Source organism: Dendrobates tinctorius, unplaced genomic scaffold, assembly GCF_039654945.1.
Source record: "Dendrobates tinctorius isolate UK_male_01 unplaced genomic scaffold, ASM3965494v1 ptg000040l, whole genome shotgun sequence".
In the NCBI taxonomy this organism is placed as follows: domain Eukaryota; kingdom Metazoa; phylum Chordata; class Amphibia; order Anura; family Dendrobatidae; genus Dendrobates; species Dendrobates tinctorius.
Genome location: NW_027361708.1, coordinates 20,463,395 through 20,482,369, shown reverse-complemented (window position 1 = coordinate 20,482,369; position 18,975 = coordinate 20,463,395).

Here is an 18,975-nt window from a genome sequence, read left to right as displayed (position 1 = left end):
TCTCCAGTTACACTTGGGAAAATAAAAAATTGTGGACTAAAACATCATGTTTGTGGGAAAAATATGATTTTTTTATTTTCACGCCCTGTCGTTATAAACTTCTGTGAAGCACTTGGGGGTTCAAAGTGCTCACCACACATCTAGATAAGTTCCTTTGGGGATCTAGTTTCCAAAAAGGGGACACTTGTGTGCGGGTTTCCACTGTTCAGGCACATCAGGGGCTCTCCAAACGCAACATGGTGTCCGATCTCAATTCCAGCCAATTTTGCGTTGAAAAAGTCAAGCGACGCTCCTTCCCTTCCATGCTCTGCCATGTGCCGAAACAGTGGTTCCTCCCCACATATGGGGTATCAGTGTACTCAGGACAAATTGCACAATAACTTTTGTGGTCCAATTTCTCCTGTTACTCTTGGTAAAATAAAAAAAAATTGGACCTGAAGTAATTTTTTTGTGAAAAAAAGTCAAATGTTCATTTTTTTAAACATTCCAAAAATTCCTGGGCAGCACCTGAAGGGTTAATAAACTTCTTGAATGTGGTTTTGATCACTTTGAGGGGTAGTTTTTAGAATGGTCTCACTTTTGGGTATTTTTTATCATATAGACTCCTCAAAGTGACTTCAATTGTGATGTGGTCCCTAAAAAAAATGGTGTTGTAAAAATGAGAAATCGCTGGTCAACTATTAACCCTTATAACTTCCTAAAAAAAAATTTGGTTCCAAAATTGTGCTGTTGTAAAGTAAACATGTAGGAAATGTTACTTATTAAGTATTTTGTTTGCCATATCTCTGTGATTTAAGGGCATAAAAATTCAAAGTGGAAAATTGCAAAATTTTCTAAATTTTCACCAAATTTCCTTTCTTTTTCACAAATAAACGCAAGTTATATCAAAAAATTTTTACCATTGGCATGAAGTACAATATGTCACGAGAAAACATATCACCAGGATCCATGGAAGCATTCCAGAGTTATTACCTTATAAAGGGACTGTGGTCAAAATTGTAAAAATTGGCCTGATCATTAATGTGCAAACCACGCCTGGGGGGGTTAAGGGGTTAAGGATGGAAGAGACTTTCTCAGGATCCATCCTGAGTCTGGTATCTGAGATAATATGACCCAAGAAGGGAAGAGAGGATTGTTCAAATACACATTTCTCATACATGGCGTAGAGAGGTGATTCTCCCTCAGCCGCTGAAGAACCTGCCGAACTGCTTGTCTATGGGAGGCCAGATCCTAGGAGAATACTAGAATATCGTCTAGATACACGACTACGCAGGAATAAAGCAGGTCCCAGAAGATGTCTTTGATGAATTCTCGAAAAACTGCTGGTGCATTACTGAGATTGAAGGGCATCACTCAGCATTCATAATGTCCATCCCTAGTGTTGCAAATTGTCTCTTCAGAGAGGAAGAGGACTAGAACTCTAGTGCCACCTATTGGAAGTAGCAATCCTAAAAGTCAATGTCGACCCTTTAACAAGCCTTGCTACATGACTTAGGATAATAGCCAAACCAGAATCTCAATTTTCAGACACTGTGTTTTGGGGTACTGCCCTTAGTCAGTGCAAAGTGTAAGATCTGGTTTGGCTGTGTGAGAGGCGTCTGACCGATATCCAAGAAGTATCGTTTCTTCTTTCACCTTTGAAGTCTAATTTGGTGAAGATCCTGGCACCTCTCAATTGGTCAAACAACTCAGGAATCAAGGGGATAGGGTATTTATTCTTTACTGTGATCTGGTTGAGACCTCGATAGTCAATACAGGGTCGGAGTGATCCATCATTCTTCTTAATGGAGAAAAACCCGGCCCCAGCAGGAGAGGAGGATTTCCGAATGAACCCCCTGGCCATTCTCCTGAGTGTAGTCAGACATAGTTTGTGTCTCAGCTGGGGACAGAGGGTAAATTCAGTCTCTAGGGGGTGTAGATAAGGGAATCAAGTTGATAGGGCAGTCATACGGCCTGTGGGGGAGCAAAGTCTCTGCTTTCTTCTTGTCAAAAACATCGGCAAAGGACCAATAGTCAAATGGCAAACCGGGCAGCGATGCTGGACAAGACAGAGCCTTACCTGGACGTACTGGAGCCAGACACTTTTCATGATACGAGTGTCCCCAGCTGAGCACCTCTCCAGTTCTCCAGTCCAACACAGGTTCGTGCTGCCGTAGCCATGGTATGCCTAAGGGAAAGGCGTGAGACATATGGGAAAGAACATAGAAGGTGTCACGCCGTCTCTGCATACTCACCCGGCCATCGCTCCCACGCCGCAGCCCCTCGCCACCGACAGCCACGGTGGTCACCTCTGACAGGCGCATGGCCGACGGCGTCTTTGCATGTAATGCACATGCGCCATAGGCCGCGGCTGCGCCTCCCTTCTGCTTCTTGTGCTCCGGCTATGCCCTGACCCGGAAGCACCCCCTGACCAATGGCAGACCAGACAGGGGCATATCAGGCTGCTTCCCCCTGAGGGAGGCGCCTGATCATTGTGTTTCCTAGCACACTGGGCCTTGCTTCTTCGTGTGCTCTCTGCAGTCTCACAGTCCCGTTCTCGTGTGCTCCCTGCAGCAGCCTCGCAGTCCGGCTATCCTGCCGTCCTACTCCAGTCCTGCCTCCTGTGTTCCTGTTCCATCCTGCTCCAGTCCTTCTGTCCTACTCCAGTCCTGCCTCCGGTGTTCCTGCTCCATCCTGCTCCAGTCCTGCCATCCTACTCCAGTCCTGCCTCTGGTGTTTCTGTTCCATCCTGCTCCAGTCCTGCTGTCCTACTCTAGTCCTGCTTCTGGTGTTCCTGTTCCATCCTGCTCCAGTCCTGCCATCCTACTCCAGTCCTGCCTTCAGTGTTCCTGTTCCATCCTGCTCCAGTCCTTCCGTCCTACTCCAGTCCTGCCTCCGGTGTTCCTTTTCCATCCCGCTCCAGTCCTTCCATCCTCCTCTAATCCTGTCTCCTGTGTTTCTGCTCCAGCCATCCCTCCACGTTCCAGTCTACTGTCTTACTCCATTCCTGTCTCCTGTATTCCAGCTCTGTCCTGTCATCTACACTTCAGTCCCTCCACGTTCCGGTCTACAGTCTTACTCCACTCCTGTCTCCTGTGTTCCAGCTCTGTTCTGTCATCTACACTTCAGTCCCACAGTCCTACTCCAGTCCATCCTGAGCCGCCCCTCTCGGTATCGGCTACCGTGGTACTCGAACCCCTGGGCCTGCTCCTAACGGTCCTTGTATAGGTGTCGGTTCCACCTGGCAGCTCGCCCGGGGCCCCTCGGTGCTACGGCCCAGAGGGTCCACTCCTGGAGATTCTGGCTCCAGACCAGCCACGCTAACAGTACGATCAGGACTCCTCCGGTACTACTGGTGCTACCCGGAAAGAGTTACTCTTCCTGCGGGAGAATCAGGGACGCATTATGTCTATCATGAAGTCTATGGACACCCGTTTGTCGGCCCTGCAGGTGGCTGATCCTGGAACTGCCAATCTACTTGCCAGTCTTCAACAGGAGCTGGCCAGCAACAAGATACTCAAGCCCATATTTTGTCTTACATGGCCTCCTTTGATAGCCGCTTGTCGGTCCTCCAGTCTGCCGCCGCAACTCCGACTCCTCCCTCCGCTCCTACAGCTCTCCCGACGCCCAGCCTCGCCAAACTGCCTCGTTTCACTGGGGATCCCAAGCTCTGCAGGGGGTTCTTAAATCAGTGTAGCCTCCACTTTGAATGGTTACCGCAGCAATATCCCTCTGACCGGGCCAAAGTAGCCTTTATTATGTCCCATCTGGAGGGAGGGGCCCTGTCCTGGCTGAATCCTTTCTGGGAATGTGACGATCCCGTTGTCTCAAGTCTTCCGGTTTTCTTGGATACTTTTCGCAGGGTCTTCAATGAGCCGGATCGGTTAGCCGCTCTCACTGAGTCACTCTTTAACCTACATCAGGGTTCTCTCACGGTCGGAGAGTATGCTATCTCCTCCGAGCTCGGCTGGAATAACACGGCTTTGGTAGGGGCGTTCTGGCGCAGTGTTTCAGGCAGAATAAAAGATGAACTCGCAGGTCGAGATACCCCACCCACCTTAGAGGACCTTATCTCGCTGGCTACCCGCATTGACCTATGCTTCCCCTTCTTCCTCCTCGGTCGAGTTCATGCAGATAGACCGCCTCAGGTTGGCCGAGTTGCGTCAGCAAGAGAGTCGGGCACAAGGTCTGTGCCTTTATTGCGGAGATTCATCACACTATATCCACACCTGTCCTAGGAGACAGGGAAACTCCTCCGCCTAGGTCAGGTAAGAGAGGCCACACTAGGTGATGATGATCCCTCTCAACCTCTTACTATATCTGTTCTTTTGCTTTCAGGGGAGAGACGTGGGTCCGAGGTGGCCTACGTGGATTCGGGCTCAGCAGGTAACTTCATTCGGCCTGAAGACGTGGACAAATACCAAATTCCCGTGGTTGCTCTATCTAAACCCTCTCCAGATTGCCGCGGTGGATGGTAAACCGCTACAGGTGACCGTCACCTTGGTCACTGAAGAAGTGGAGTTGCAAGTCGGTGCCTTACATCGAGAGAAGATAGCCTTTTAAGTTTTGCCTAAGCTCTCCCACGCCATTCTACTCGGTCTCCCATGGTTAAGGACTCATCAGCCTGTTCTCGACTGGTCTTCTGGGGAGATACTCCGCTGGGGGCACCCGTGCAAAGCTCGCTGTCTGACTCCCCCAGACCTTCCAGGTCTCCCTCCAGCCTACAGTTCCTACGCCAATGTCTTTGATAAGAAGGAAGCGGAGGTCCTTCCTCCACACTGGCCTTTTGACTGCCCAATTGAACTTGTTCCCGGTTCAACCCCCCCAAGGGGCAGAATCTACCCCCTGCCTCCCGCTGAGACCACAGCCATGTCCGAGTACATCCGGGAGAACCTCGCTAAAGGCTTTATATGGAAATCCTTGTCGCCCGCGGGAGTCGAGTTTTTCTTCGTCAAAAGAAGGACGGAACTCTACGGCCATGCATTGACTATAGGGGCTTGAATGAGATTACCATCAAGAACAGGTACCCTCTTCCACTCATTCCGGAGTTCTTTGACCATCTCAGAGGGGCTCGGGTCTTCTCTAAGCTGGACCTCAGAGGAGCCTATAATCTGGTCCGTATCCGTGCTGGAGACGAGTGGAAGACGGCTTTCAACACTCGAGACGGCCTGTTGTGAGTTCATTTTCCCCTCCGTCACTGAGGCCTGGTGAACTCCCTATTCTAGTGAAGGAAGGTAGTGAGCCTGATTATCAGACACCTGGGACTAATGAAGACGATTGGCTGAGTGGAGTCACTGACTGGATTTAAGGCAGTCTACGCCCTTTCTGCCCTGCGGGTGATTTCTCTGTGGACTCTTGGACACCAGTCTGATTCCTGCTCTCCTAAAGCTAAGTTTTCTGTTTTGCCTTTTGCATTTAAGTTTTGTTTTTGTTTTTCTTGCTTTTTGGATTCTGCCACTCCCTGCTGGAGTGTGCAGTGTTCCTTGAGCTCTGTCTTCTGAAAGTACCTGAGCGCTGATTTAGTTTTTGAAGCTTAGTTGCTTCAGGGCCATTTTTATATCAGCTTGTTGGCTTTTGTTTCTAATAGGGTTCTGGCAGATTGCAGACAGCAGCCTTCCTATCCGTTCCTATCTAGGTAGTTTTTGGGCCCTGTCTTTGCTCAGCCTGTCTTTCTGTCTGTGTAATTGTTTTCATCTTGCTTCACCGTCATTATATGTGGGGGGCTGCCTATTGCTTTGGGGTCTGCTCTGGGGCAGTTAGATTTCCCCTTTCCTTCTTTAGGCCTATGTATCTCTCCGGCTGTGATCGAGGGGTCTAGGTCATCGTAGGAACCCCCCACGGCTACTGCTAGTTGTGTTGATAGGTTCAGGGGTCTGCAATCTGATAGTTGCCAACTTCTCTGGTTTTCAGGACTTAGCTAGCATTTCTGTTTTTGCCTCCTACGGTGACTCAATCATAACACGGCCATTACGAGTACCTGGTCATGCCCTTTGGTCTCTGCAATGCTCCTGCGGTGTTTCAAGATTTCGGCAATGAGATCTTCCGGGACCTCTTGTACACCTGTGTGGTCGTGTACTTGGACGACATCCTCGTCTTCTCGCCGGATCTCTCGTCCCATAGAAAAAGTGTCCACTTGGTGTTACAGTGTCTTCGGGAGAACCAAACCTAAATGGCCAGTTTTACACATCTGTGTTTCCCAATCTGTGTTCACACTTTTATACAAGTGCGTCTCCTGACCTGGTCTTGGCATCTATTGACATCTATGAGGCTGCTGAGTTCGGATGGGGAGATTTCTGGCTGGCTTAACCACCGCAGTACAGATAATGAAACATACATGTTTAAATCCAGCCTAGAGTATGCTGCACATTTGAAAAAAATTATGCTGATCTCAAAAACTAAGATGTCCAAAAACAAAATGTTTGCATCTGATTTGGAGAGACATAAATCCCCCTAAAGCTAGAGGCATAAATTAAAGCTTGTTGGCCTACGCAATTAGAAGCAGATCCCATCACTTACCATGTACTATTTCTAGTAGTGTTTTATAATGTGTTAGCGGGACCTCTGCAGCTCCTGAAGCAGCATGAATACATGATAATTACACCCTTGCCTAAAACTTAAACAATTGGTTTTCTCAGAAATTTCTTCACAGTCCTCAATTTAATTCAGTCACAAGGGATCAAGGGATTCTCTTATCTTTGTGCACCTGAGACTCCTCTTTAATCCTTTCAAAATTAAAAGAGATATACAGTATATTAGTTTGCAAATTAGTGAATTATAATTTATTAAAGTCTTGATTCGATCAGGGAAGGAGAATAACGTATATGGGCATACCAGCATTATTCAATAAATATTCAATGATTACAAAAGATCAAGAGATATTGCTTTCCGAGTTCACATGGCAGGCAGAGGATGAGCAAAAATGTAAAAACAGGAAACCGCAAGTTCTATTCTCGCTCCCTACAGAATATACTGACCTTGTGATCCATGTGTTCAAGATGTAAAACTTCTGTTCTCACTTGTCCCTTGATTTATCTCAACAACATCCTTTAAAATATTTCTACAGTTGCTGTTAAACAAAAGAGTTTACCTTCCGTGGAGCTTTATGAGAGAATGTAAAGAGGGGCCTTACTTTTTCTTGCATCCTTTCAAGACGATGTCAACAATCTATGTAATTATGCCATATGTATAACAGAGAATAGAGCTCTCCACTCAGGGTCACCATTAAAAGCCATAATGGAGAGGCTGTAGAAAAGCGACTTTAGCTCCGGCAGATTTTGTTCAAAGTGTAGTTTGCCAATATATTAGCACAGAAGTCACTTTGTGTAAAATTTTACCATGATTCATCAAGACAGTGCCATCTTAACGGCGGCCTTGATGAGGGGGTTGGAGTATCGGGAGAGGTTCATGATTAATTAAGAGTCCCATCCCTTTTAATGAAACAGGAGTATCAGACAAGTGGTATGTGGATCTGTTTACACCTGTCCACAAATCTTACTCCAGTCTCTGCTGGTGTAAGATTTGTGGCAAATCGATCACCACTGCTCATTATGAACTTGACGACTGGTTGTTGACACATTGACACCTATCAGCTCCGGCCACTTTGTCAGAGCTGGGTGAAAATGACGTGAAGGAGCTAAAAGTTGCCAAATTTTAGTACTTCTTAGAGTTTTGTCAAAACTTTGTATCTTTGCAAAGATATTTATGCTACAATTCTGGCATAAAAGTTTTGATGAATTGGGCTTTCTGACTTTACCAACTACTTAATTATGATCAGTGTGTAGTCAGATGTAACATACACACGTGGTCAAAATTATTGGTACCCCTCGTTTAATGACAGAAAAATCCACAATGGTCACAGAAGTAACAGTTGTGCCTCAAACCAGGCATCCATAACAGCCATGGCATCAGAAATGGTGTGAAATTTGGTACCCTTGAGGTGTTTCTTCAGGTTTGGAAACAGATGATAGTTGGAGAGAGCTAGATCTGGTGAATAAGGAGGATGGTCAACGAGCAGGAAGCCCAGCTCTGCCATTTTTGCCTTGGTCACTTGTACAATGTGAGCGGAGGCATTGTCTTCCAGGAACAAGATTCCTTTGGACAGCTTGCCGTGCCTTTTGGCCTTCAAAGCTGCCTTCAATTAGTCCAAAAGTTCAATTTAATACCTTGCATTGATGGTGGAACCCTTTTGAAGGTAGTCCACTAGCATCATGCCCTCCTTATCCCAGAACACAGACGCCATCACCTTAGTGGCTGATTTTTGCACTGTGAACTTCTTTGGATGAGGAAAGCCACTGTGCATCCATTCTTTTGACTGCTCCTTGGTTTCAGGGTCATACAAATAAATCCAGGTCACGTCCATAGTGACCAGTTGATCAGGAAGTTCTTATCAGTCTGGAAATGCTGACAAATGGACCAGGAAGTTTTCACTTGCATGCTTTTCTGATCTGTTGTCAAACATTTGGGGACCCACTTTGCAGATAGCTTCTTCATGTCCAAATGTTCATGGATAATTATACAAACATGTTCACAGGAAATCCCCATGATGTCTGCTATTGTTTTAGCTGAAATTTGCCAATTCTTCAGTATGAGGTTGTGCACAGCATCATCGATCTCTGGAACAACAGCCACTCTCGGTCGTCCAGGATGTTCCTAATCGTTTGTGCTGAAGTGGTCCATTTTAAATTTGGTGACCCAGTTCTTAAATGTAGCATATGAAGGCCATTGATCCCCCAATGTCTGCGACATATCATCATCACCATGAATATCCTTTGTGGACTTTCCTCTACTCTCTTTTGCTGTTAATATTACATTAGACTCCACCATTTTGATTTCCCGCGTGCAAAGAACACTGTTGTCATAAGCTAAAAGCACAAAATTTTGAAAACATACATTAGACACATAATGCTATCATGTGATGTAACATTCGTTACCATAGAAATAAAAAAAATCACAATGCCAAAGACTTATCAGCAGCCCCTCATATATGTGGCTATTTAACATAACACTATTAAAATGAAGCAGAAGGATTGGGAGTTTGTGGATACAGCAAACCTCCCAACCATCCTGAAATAAGCACGACTGTACTGAATTTCAGGAAGTATCCCACTGATCCAGGAGGGTGAAGTTATGTCCCAACATCATCTGTATCAGTGTCTTTATGACACCAATACAACTGAATATAACTGTAGCGTAGGGAACCATTGGATGCCCCACCATTTAGTCTACATGAGGATTGAAGTCCCTGCCAGGACTTTTTATTTATGTGACATTCTCAGGTTTCACGATTAGGTAGTGGAGATGAGGAGTAGGATAAGGTGTGTGTATGTCAGAGTTGTGTGTGTGTGTAATTGTAGCAAAGCTGTATGAGTGTTGATTTAGCAGAGCTGTGTGTAGATATAGAATTATTGGGTCTATATTTAGGTGTTGAGTTAGTAGAGATGTGTGTATTTGTAAGGGGTTACAAGGACTGTTGTGTTCCTCAAGCACCTCCCGGTTAAGTATTAGTGCTGTACATATTAGTTTATATATTCTTGTGACATTTATTGTATATATTCTCGTCTTGCCTGATAATGCTGCTATGTATATAGTGCTAATGTTTTGTAATATAATACTGTATGTTCATAGTTGTCTATGGACAGTGTAGTTCCATAGTTTGGCCACTAAATGGGGACAGTTTAGTCATTGGATAGGATTGCCACATAGTGCATGTAGTAAATAGTTAAGATAGGAGGAGCACGGTGGATAAGGCAGGAAGGACTTCCTGATATATCTCAGTTAGGGCCAGTGCACCCGTTCAGTTCACATGGGTTAACTAGCCCTGGGCGACACCGTGCCATGCAACGTTAGCGAGCGTAAGGCCCAGCCATCTGGTATTTGTGGCAAGGTCATCATCGTCAGAAGAAGCAGCAGCAACTGTGCTAGCAGCGCAGCTTAGGCCTGTTTCACATTTCCGTTTTTTGTCGTCAGTCAAAATCCGCCCCTTTTTTGGCGGATCCATTTTTTTCCCCCAAAGACTTGCATTAGCGGTGGATTTTGACTGAAGGTCGTCCGTCGCATCCGTTTTTTGACGGATCCATTAGAATTGTAGCGTCTCCTGGGCGGAGTAGACGGACTCTGAAACGTTTTTTTTGAGCGATGGACCGCTATTTTCAATTGTGCATGCCTGGCAGATTTGCTCTGCCAAGCATTTTAACCATGAATAGCGTCTGGAAATGCCGTGAAAATATACTCTCTCTCTCTCCTTTTCCAGACCGTGGTTGCTTTAAATTTCATCCACTTGTCGGCTGCAGCGGATCCGTATAAACAAAGGATCCAGTGGCATCCATTTGGCCCATGACGGAAACGGATCCATTTTTTAATGCTCTGGCAGATTTGGACTGACAACAAAAGACGGAAATGTGAAACAGGCCTTAGTGGGAACTGCAGTTGCTAAGGAAGACTAAGCAGCACGGACAGGTCACTCAACATGTGGCAGCTTATTGCGTGGGCTGATGCTCTCCGGACTGGGGTGAAACAGTCGAGGGAATCCCCAAACAGAGTAAGCCTACACAGGGAGGATGCTGGAGAACCGAACAGTACGGTCCGTCCCGGAGGCGAGCATAGTGACACAGAGAAAGGGACAGGGACAGACAGGGCTGGCATTAGGGGCAGGCAGATCAGGCAGCTTCCTAGGGCCCCTGCTCCCTCATGGTCCCCCAGCTAGCAGCACATCATGCAGCCGCTATGGGGCCCGTGAGGCAAGGGGACCCGCCTGCTGCTAGCGCCGACTCCCACCACCGCTGCCGCCTTGAACTATACCGGCATCTGCCGGTACAGTTCAAAGCAATGATGGAGGAGAGAGTGTCAGCTGATGCTCCCTCTCCCATCATTCCCCTCTGCCTCTGACACTGCGGGTGCACAATGACATCATCATGCACTCACTGTGAGCCAGGCAGTGCAGCCGCTGAGACAGGAGCCAGCAGGGAGCAGCACGAAGCACGAGGAGAGGTGAAGATTGTGTTTATTTTTAATATAACAGTGAGTACTGGACTGTGGAGCCATTCTCGGGTGTGAGATGTGGTCTGTGTTATATACTATATGTGCTGTGTTATATACTATGTTTCAGTGTTAAATACAATGTGGGCTGTGTTATATACTATGTGGCTGTGTTATATACTATGTGGGCTGTGTTATATACTATGTGGGCTGTGTTATATACTGTGTGGCTGTATTATATACTATGTGGGCTGTGTTATATACTATTGAGATCAAACAAATGTTGTGTTTGGAGAGCCCCTGATGTGCCTAAACAGTGGAAACCCCTCAATTCTAACTCCAACCCTAACCCCAACACACCCCTAACCCCAATCCCAACAATAACCCTAACCATAACCCTAAACACAAACCTAACCTTAACACACCTTTAACCCTAATCCCAACCCTAACCCTAATTCCAACCCTAATCCTAAACCCAGCCCTAACCTTAATCCCAGCCCCAACCCTAACCCTAACTTTAGCCCCAACCCTAACCCTAATGGGAAAATGAAAATAAATACATTTTTTTATTTTATTACTTTTCCCTATCTAAGGGGCTGATAAAGGGGGTTTGATTTACTATTTATAGCAGGTTTTTATAGTGGATTTTTATGTTTGGCAGCTGTCACAGTCTAAAAGATGCTTTTTTTGCAAAAAATAGTTTTTGCATCACCATATTTTGGGAGCTATAATTTTTACATATTTTGGCCCACAGAGTCATGTGAGGTCTTGCTTTTTGCGGGACGAGTTGACCTTTTATTGGTACTATTTTCTGGCAATAAATCAGGATACAAATCCAGCTTGCCAGATACGGCATTCCAACATCGGAGCACGAGACCGCTGTGTCAAAGCGCACAATCCAAGGCAATGAGAAAAAACTTTGTCCAGCTCCACGATGTAGTGAAAAATATTCTTTATTCACTCAATAGAAATGAGGTTTAAAAGCCAGCATGAGTTACAAGGCATGCGATCGATCTACGCGTTTCGAGTGACTAGGCACTCTTAATCATGATCAAGTTTTTTCTCATTACCATTTTCTGGCACATGACATTTTTTGATTGGTTTTTATTCCGATGTTTGGGAGGCAGAATTAACAAAAACCAGCAATTCACAAATTTATTTTTTTTTTTGGGGGGGGGGGTTTACCGCGCTTCATGTGGTATAAGGGGAAGATGGTAGGAAAATGAATTAGGAAAAGGGGATTCGTGATGCCACCTGTGGTATTCGGCAATGCAGGTGTTAAGCCGATGCTGCTCTGCAGATCCTCTGGGACGGTGTTTGGGCAGCAGGGATGGTAAAGATCTCCACAGGTAGAGCTGTGTCCCAGGGCAGTTGAGCCGGTAATGGTGATGTTGAGTGCGGTGTATGGCAGGAGAGATGTAAAAAGACAAAGGACACAGTTGGGTGCAGTTTCAAGGTCTTTACTCACGAGTTTCTTGTTACTTGATGACCCGCTTTGTGGGGAAGGTGACTTGACGGACGGACTTGACTGAAGGGAGAAGGGACGGTTTGTGCACTGTAGACGGATGTTTGTAATGACAGAAGTGAAACAGCTGGGGAAGATGGAAAAGGAGTGCAGTACCTAGATTTGACCACAAGATGGCAGGGGGAGCGTAGTTCAGGACTTGAAAGCAGCTTAGGGCTTTAGAAACCGCTTAGTCAAGGGGGGCGGGGAGATAGGAATCCAGGAGGGAAATTACCAAGGAGAGGGATAAATAGAACAGGAGTGGGTTCCAGAGTGTGCTAGTCCCGAGAGGAGCTCAGGAGGAGAAGAATCAGTACGGAGAACTGACAACGGTGGAGAGCTCGACCAGGGGACTGATAGGAAGAGACAGTCAGGGGGGTGGCCCTGACACAAAGAACCGCAGGACAGACGAGGCCCCGGGGGTACCGATTGGACGATGACCTCGGACTGGTAAAGCGCTGGCAGTAGATAGGCCTAGGGCAGCCCCAGTGAAAGATCCACGAGGAACATCACTACGACTGAAGGAAGGTGAAGGTACTCGGGCCTGAATACGGAGAGCTGTAAAGGAGCTGCGGTGTATGGCTACGGTCGTCAGGAGGACGGCCAATAAACTCGGACCTGTTGCAACCAAAATCTGCCTCCGTCTGGTGTCTGTGTCATCTGGTCGCGGTAAACAGTGGACCACTCCCCAGTCTGGGCCCCTACCACAGCTTGGTACTGTGTCCTCCGGGTGAGGGGTCCAGCCAACTCCCAGGTAGATTGGGTTCACCTTTTCAGGACTCCTCTTTGTATTAACCTTTCTAGGCCGTCTCTCTGTGCTGTTCGCTCCTCTCTCTCCTGCCCTGCGCCTTCGCACACAGTGTCCCCCAAGCCGGCAGCCACGGATCTCACTGAGCGACGAGGGTCAGGCCCTGGGATCCTCTACAGCCACCTTTGCCAGGAATGTGTACGGTTGTGGCCGAGGCACTTAAAGTTACCTCGGCCTCCGGCTTTCTAGCTGAGACTTATAGCACTCCACTAGTCTGAGGGGCCGGCTTCCTCACTGCGGCCTGGTCCTCCCTTTCAGGATGCGGGTCCCATGGTTGGCTTAACGTACGATCTGTGCCCCAAGGACTCCTTCCCTTCTCTTAGGAGCTTCCCTCTGGATGATTCTCTCACTGACTGAGACTCTCACTGCGTCAGTCCTGCTCCTCCGCTGTCCTGTCACCGACTGACTAGTTTCTGGAAGGATCTCTTTACCTCAGAACTAGCTCCTCCCACCAACTGTCACCTTTCTCACTCTGATTGGATGCCTAACTATCACTCCACTACCTAAGCTCCTCCCACTCTACCTACCTTCTACACTAAACCCCCACACCCTTTCCTAGCCAGTCTGGGTTGAGGCCATCCTCCCGAAGGGTACACACAGGTGCCCTGACTAGCTAATGTGTGTGTTGAGTGCAGTGTTAGGAGTCCTGGGTGGTGATCACTCCTTACCTGAGGGTGGCCTCTAGATGAGGTGCAGTACCACTGTGGCGACCGGACCCTCAGGGGTGCCACATACACTAATGGGGTTAACTAGTGGGTCAGTTTTAAAGGTCAGTTCGTTACAGACGCGGCGATACTAAATATGTGTACTTTAATTGTTTAGATTTTTCTATTCAAATATTGATTTAATGATAGAATATATATTTATTTTTTATTATTATTTTTTAAAACATTTTTACAATTATTTAAAAAAATGTTTTTCTATTTAATTCTTACTTTTACACATTTTCCCACTATAGGACACTCATTTTGTGCAGGCTGATCGCTTCTATAGCATGCAAATCTGCATGCTATAGAAACTGTCAGTGCTGCAGCTTCTGTACACTGACCTGTGAGACTTCCTAACATGCACTGCGTATGACAGGAAGTCTCTCAGGCCTGGAGATCTGGATGTCGTCATGATAACATCGAGTCTCCATGGCAGCGATCGGGACCCTGTGTCATGCCGCACGGTCTCCGATCCAAAGGCAGAGGGGCTGTCACAGCTGACAGCCCCTCTGCCTGCTCCCGTACACTGCGATCATGTGTGATTGCAGTGTGCTGGGGGTTAAAGTGCAGGAGCACTTAGTGCCTGGTGTCAGCTGTGAGAATCAGCTGACACCTGGCCGTGATCAGCCGTGCTCCCCCCATGAGTGTGGCTGATCGCCTATGACGTACTATCCTGTCCATGGGCATTAAGTCCCAGGGCACCTGGACAGGATATTACGTCATTTGGCAGAAAGGGGTTAAAATGCAATAACGCACGATGAAAAGATCGTATCCACACCAAAATCGTATCATTAACAATGTCAGCTCAGCACGCAAAAAATAATAATCCCTAACCCAACCCGATATCACGAAAAATAGAGACGCTACAGGTCTCCGAAATGATGCAATATTTTAGTTTTTTTTTTTTTTTACAAAATCTGTGAACTTGTAATGAACTGGAGAATCATAATGGTAGGTCAGTTTTAGCATTTGGTGAACATGGTAAAAAAAAATCCATAAAACAGTTGTAGAATTGTACTTTTTTTTGCAATTTCACCGGACATTTGTAATATTTTCCCCACCTTCAAGTACATAAAATGGTATAAACCAATGGTATAATTCAAAAGTACAACTCGTCTCGCAAAAAATAAGCCTTCACATGACCATATTAACGGAAAATTAAAAAACTTATGACTCTGGGAAGAAGGAGAGCAAAAAACAGGATTGCAAAGCGAAAAAGGGCTGCAGCATGAAGGGGTTAATTAACAATAGTAATTGAGAGGGAGTTGTCCAAATAGTGAATGACCCCTTCACATTGTAAATATAAGGGTAGTTGGTAAGAAATTATTACTTTGCCTTTACATCAGATGCAGCTCCAAAATGTCCTTGAAGGGAGGAATGGGGGGTTCAAGCAAAATCTTGCTCTTAGGCCTAACCTATGCCACCAAATAGTGAAAAATAGCTGAAGCTAGTTATGATAGAAAGTTATTCAGAATTTAATTATGTCATTATAAAAATAAAAAAACCTTGTGAAAAATATATTTCATGTTGTTACCCGTCCAATACCCTCAATAAATAAATAAATATAAAGCTCTGGCAAAAATTAAAAGACCACTGCACAGTTTTATAAAAATCAGCTTCTCTACATGTCTGACAGCCATTCCATTCCAGTGTCAGTTGAATTCCAACAACGACTACGCCTCATTCTACTTTTATGTGCTTCTGATCAGGTGATCACCTGAACCAAATCATATTTAATGGAGGAACCCCACCGAAAAACTCTGGAATGTAATCAAGAGGAAGATGGATAGTCACAACAAGCCATCAAACATAGAACTGCTTAAATTTTTGTACCAGGAGTGGCATAAGGTCACCCAAAAGCAGTGTGAAAGACTGGTGGAAAGCATGCCAAGACGCATGAAAGCTGTGATTAAAAATCATGGTTATTCCACAAAATATTGATTTCTGAACTCTTCCTGAGTTAAAACATTAGTATTGTTGTTTCTAAATAATTGTTAGCATTATTTGATGTCTGAAAGCACTGCCTTTTTTGTTATTTTGACCATTTCTAATTTTTTGAAAATAAATACAAAATTTAGTGCTTGGAAATTCAAAGACATGTTATCAGTAGTTTACAGAATAAAGGAGCAATTTACATTTTACTGAAAAATATACCTATAAAGAGAAAAATCAGGCAGACTGAACATTTTGCAGTGGTCTCTTATTTTTGCCAGAGCTGCAGCTTGCCTTAGACAAAAGGGTAGATTTCCAGTTTTCTACTATTTAATATGCAGTTTGTTTATTGCTTCGTTAAATAGTTTAGTTTCAGCTATTCACATTTATGAGTGCTCTGCCCTAGTGAATCATTTCAGAACACTCAATATAAAGAAAAATAACTTTATATAGATCATATGTAAAGCATATTTGGAAAATTTTATACTGCAACACCCTTATAATATATGACTACAAATTAGCAACAGCCCATTGATGACTTGGTCATTTAAGAAAAAAAAATAGGGCAGAGACAAAAAGAGTCCCCCATATTCATCAAACTGATAAGTACAGATAGGTAACCTGTCTTCAGGATTTACCCCTAAAAGGTATTAGGAGCGCTTTCTCAGCCTACTAATACCATCTTTAATTTTGTTTGTATTAGCTCTAAATACTAAATGTAACTGTTTAAAAAACAAATTTAATTGTCCCTGCTCTTCCTGCCTGCAGTCATTGGAGGAGTATGGGATCGCAGTCCATCAATGCCCTGTGCAGCATACCCCCAGCAGTGTAACTGACATCCTAGCATGTGCAGGGAGAGCAGGGAGGATGAATGGAAGCCACCCCTCTTCTTCCCTATATAAAGTATGAAGGCCATGTAGCCAGCTCATACAGTCATATGTTAAAGTTTGGGCACCCCTATTAATGTTAACCTTTTTTCTTTATAACAATTTTGGTTTTTGCAACAGCTACTTCAGTTTCATATATCTAATAACTGATGGACTCAGTTATATTTCTGGATTCAAATGAGGTTTATTATACTAACAGAAAATGTGCAATCTGCATTTAAACAAAATTTGACCGGTGCAAAAGTATGGGCACCCTTATCATTTTCTTGATTTAAACACTCCTAACTACTTTTTACTGACTTCCTGAAGCACTAAATTGGTTTTGCAACCTCATTGAGCTTTGAACTTCATAGCCAGGTGTATCAAATCATGAGAAAAGGTATTTAAGGTGGCCACTTGCAAGTAGTTCTCCTGTTTGATTCTCCTATGAAGAGTGGCATCATGGGCTCCTCAAAACAACTCTCAAATGATCTGAAAACAAAGATTATTCAACATAGCTTTTCAGGGGAAGGATACAAAAAGTTGTCTCAGAGATTGAACCTGTCAGTTTCCACTGTGAGGAACATAGTAAGGAAATGGAAGAACACAGGTACAGTTCTTGTTAAGCCCCGAAGTGGCAGGCCAAGAAAAATATCAGAAAGGCAGAGAAGAAGAATGGTGAGAACAGTCAAGGACAATCCACAGATCACCTCCAAAGACCTGCAGCATCATCTTGCTGCAGATAGTGTCACTGTGCATCGGTCAACAATACAGTACACTTTGCACAAGGAGAAGCTGTATGGGAGAGTGATGCGAAAGAAGCCGTTTCTGCAAGCACGCCACAAACAGAGTCGCCTGAGGTATGCAAAAGCACATTTGGACAAGCCAGCTACATTTTGGAAGAAGGTCCTGTGGACTGATGAAACAAAGATTGAGTTGTTTGGTCATACAAAAAGGCGTTATGCATGGAGGCTAAAAAACAGAGCATTCCAAGAAAAACACTTGCTACCCACAGTAAAAATTGGGTGGGGGTTCCATCATGCTTTGGGGGTGTGTGGCCAATGCCGGCACCAGGAATCTTGTTAAAGTTGAGGGTCGCATGGATTCAACTCAGTATCAGCAGATTCTTGACAATAATGTGCAAGAATCAGTGACGAAGTTGAAGTTACGCAGGGGATGGATATTTCAGCAAGACAATGATCCAAAACACTGCTCCAAATCTACTCAGGCATTCATGCAGAGGAACAATTCCAATGTTCCGGAATGGCCATCCCAGTCCCCAGACCTGAATATCATTGAACATCTGTGGGATGATTTGAAGCGGGCTGTCCATGCTCGGCGACCATCAAACTTAACTGAACTGGAATTGTTTTGTAAACAGGAATGGTCACAAATACCTTTATCCAGGATCCAGGAACTCATTAATAGCTACAGGAAGCAACTAGAGGCTGTTATTTTTGCAAAAGGAGGATCCACGAAATATTAATGTTACTTTTATGTTGAGGTGCCCATACTTTTGCACCGGTCAAATTTTGTTAAAATGCAGATTGCACATTTTCTGTTAGTACAATAAACCTCATTTGAATCCAGTAATATATCTGAGTCCATCAGCTATTAGATATATGAAACTGAAATAGCTGTTGCAAAAATCAAAATTGTTGTAAAGAAAAAAGGTTAACATTAATAGGGGTGCCCAAACTTTAACATATGACTGTATATAGTATTATGGCCCCACAGCTCCTCGATACACAGTATGATGTCCAAATAGCCCCCTATAGAGCATGATATCCACATAGTCCTTATACACAGTATGATGACTACATAGCCCCTATGTACAGTATGATATCCTCACAGCCCCAATATACAGTATGCAGTATTATGGTGACAAAGCTCCTTTATGTATCTTATGATGGCCACATAGTTCAGCCATATACTGTTTAGAAGGCCACAGACCCTATATATAGTATGATGGCCCCACAGCTCTCTATATAGAGTACGATCTCTTTCACAGCTCTGTATATACAGTATGAGTACCACACAGTCCCTCTATATACAGCATGATGGTCCTACAGCTCCTCGAAATACAGCATGATGGCCACATATCTTTTGTATATACAGTATGATCGACCCATAGCCAGGCAGTGTTTACCTGTGTCCGTGTACCTCACCCTATTTCTTGCAGATACTCGCTGGCACAGCTCTGGC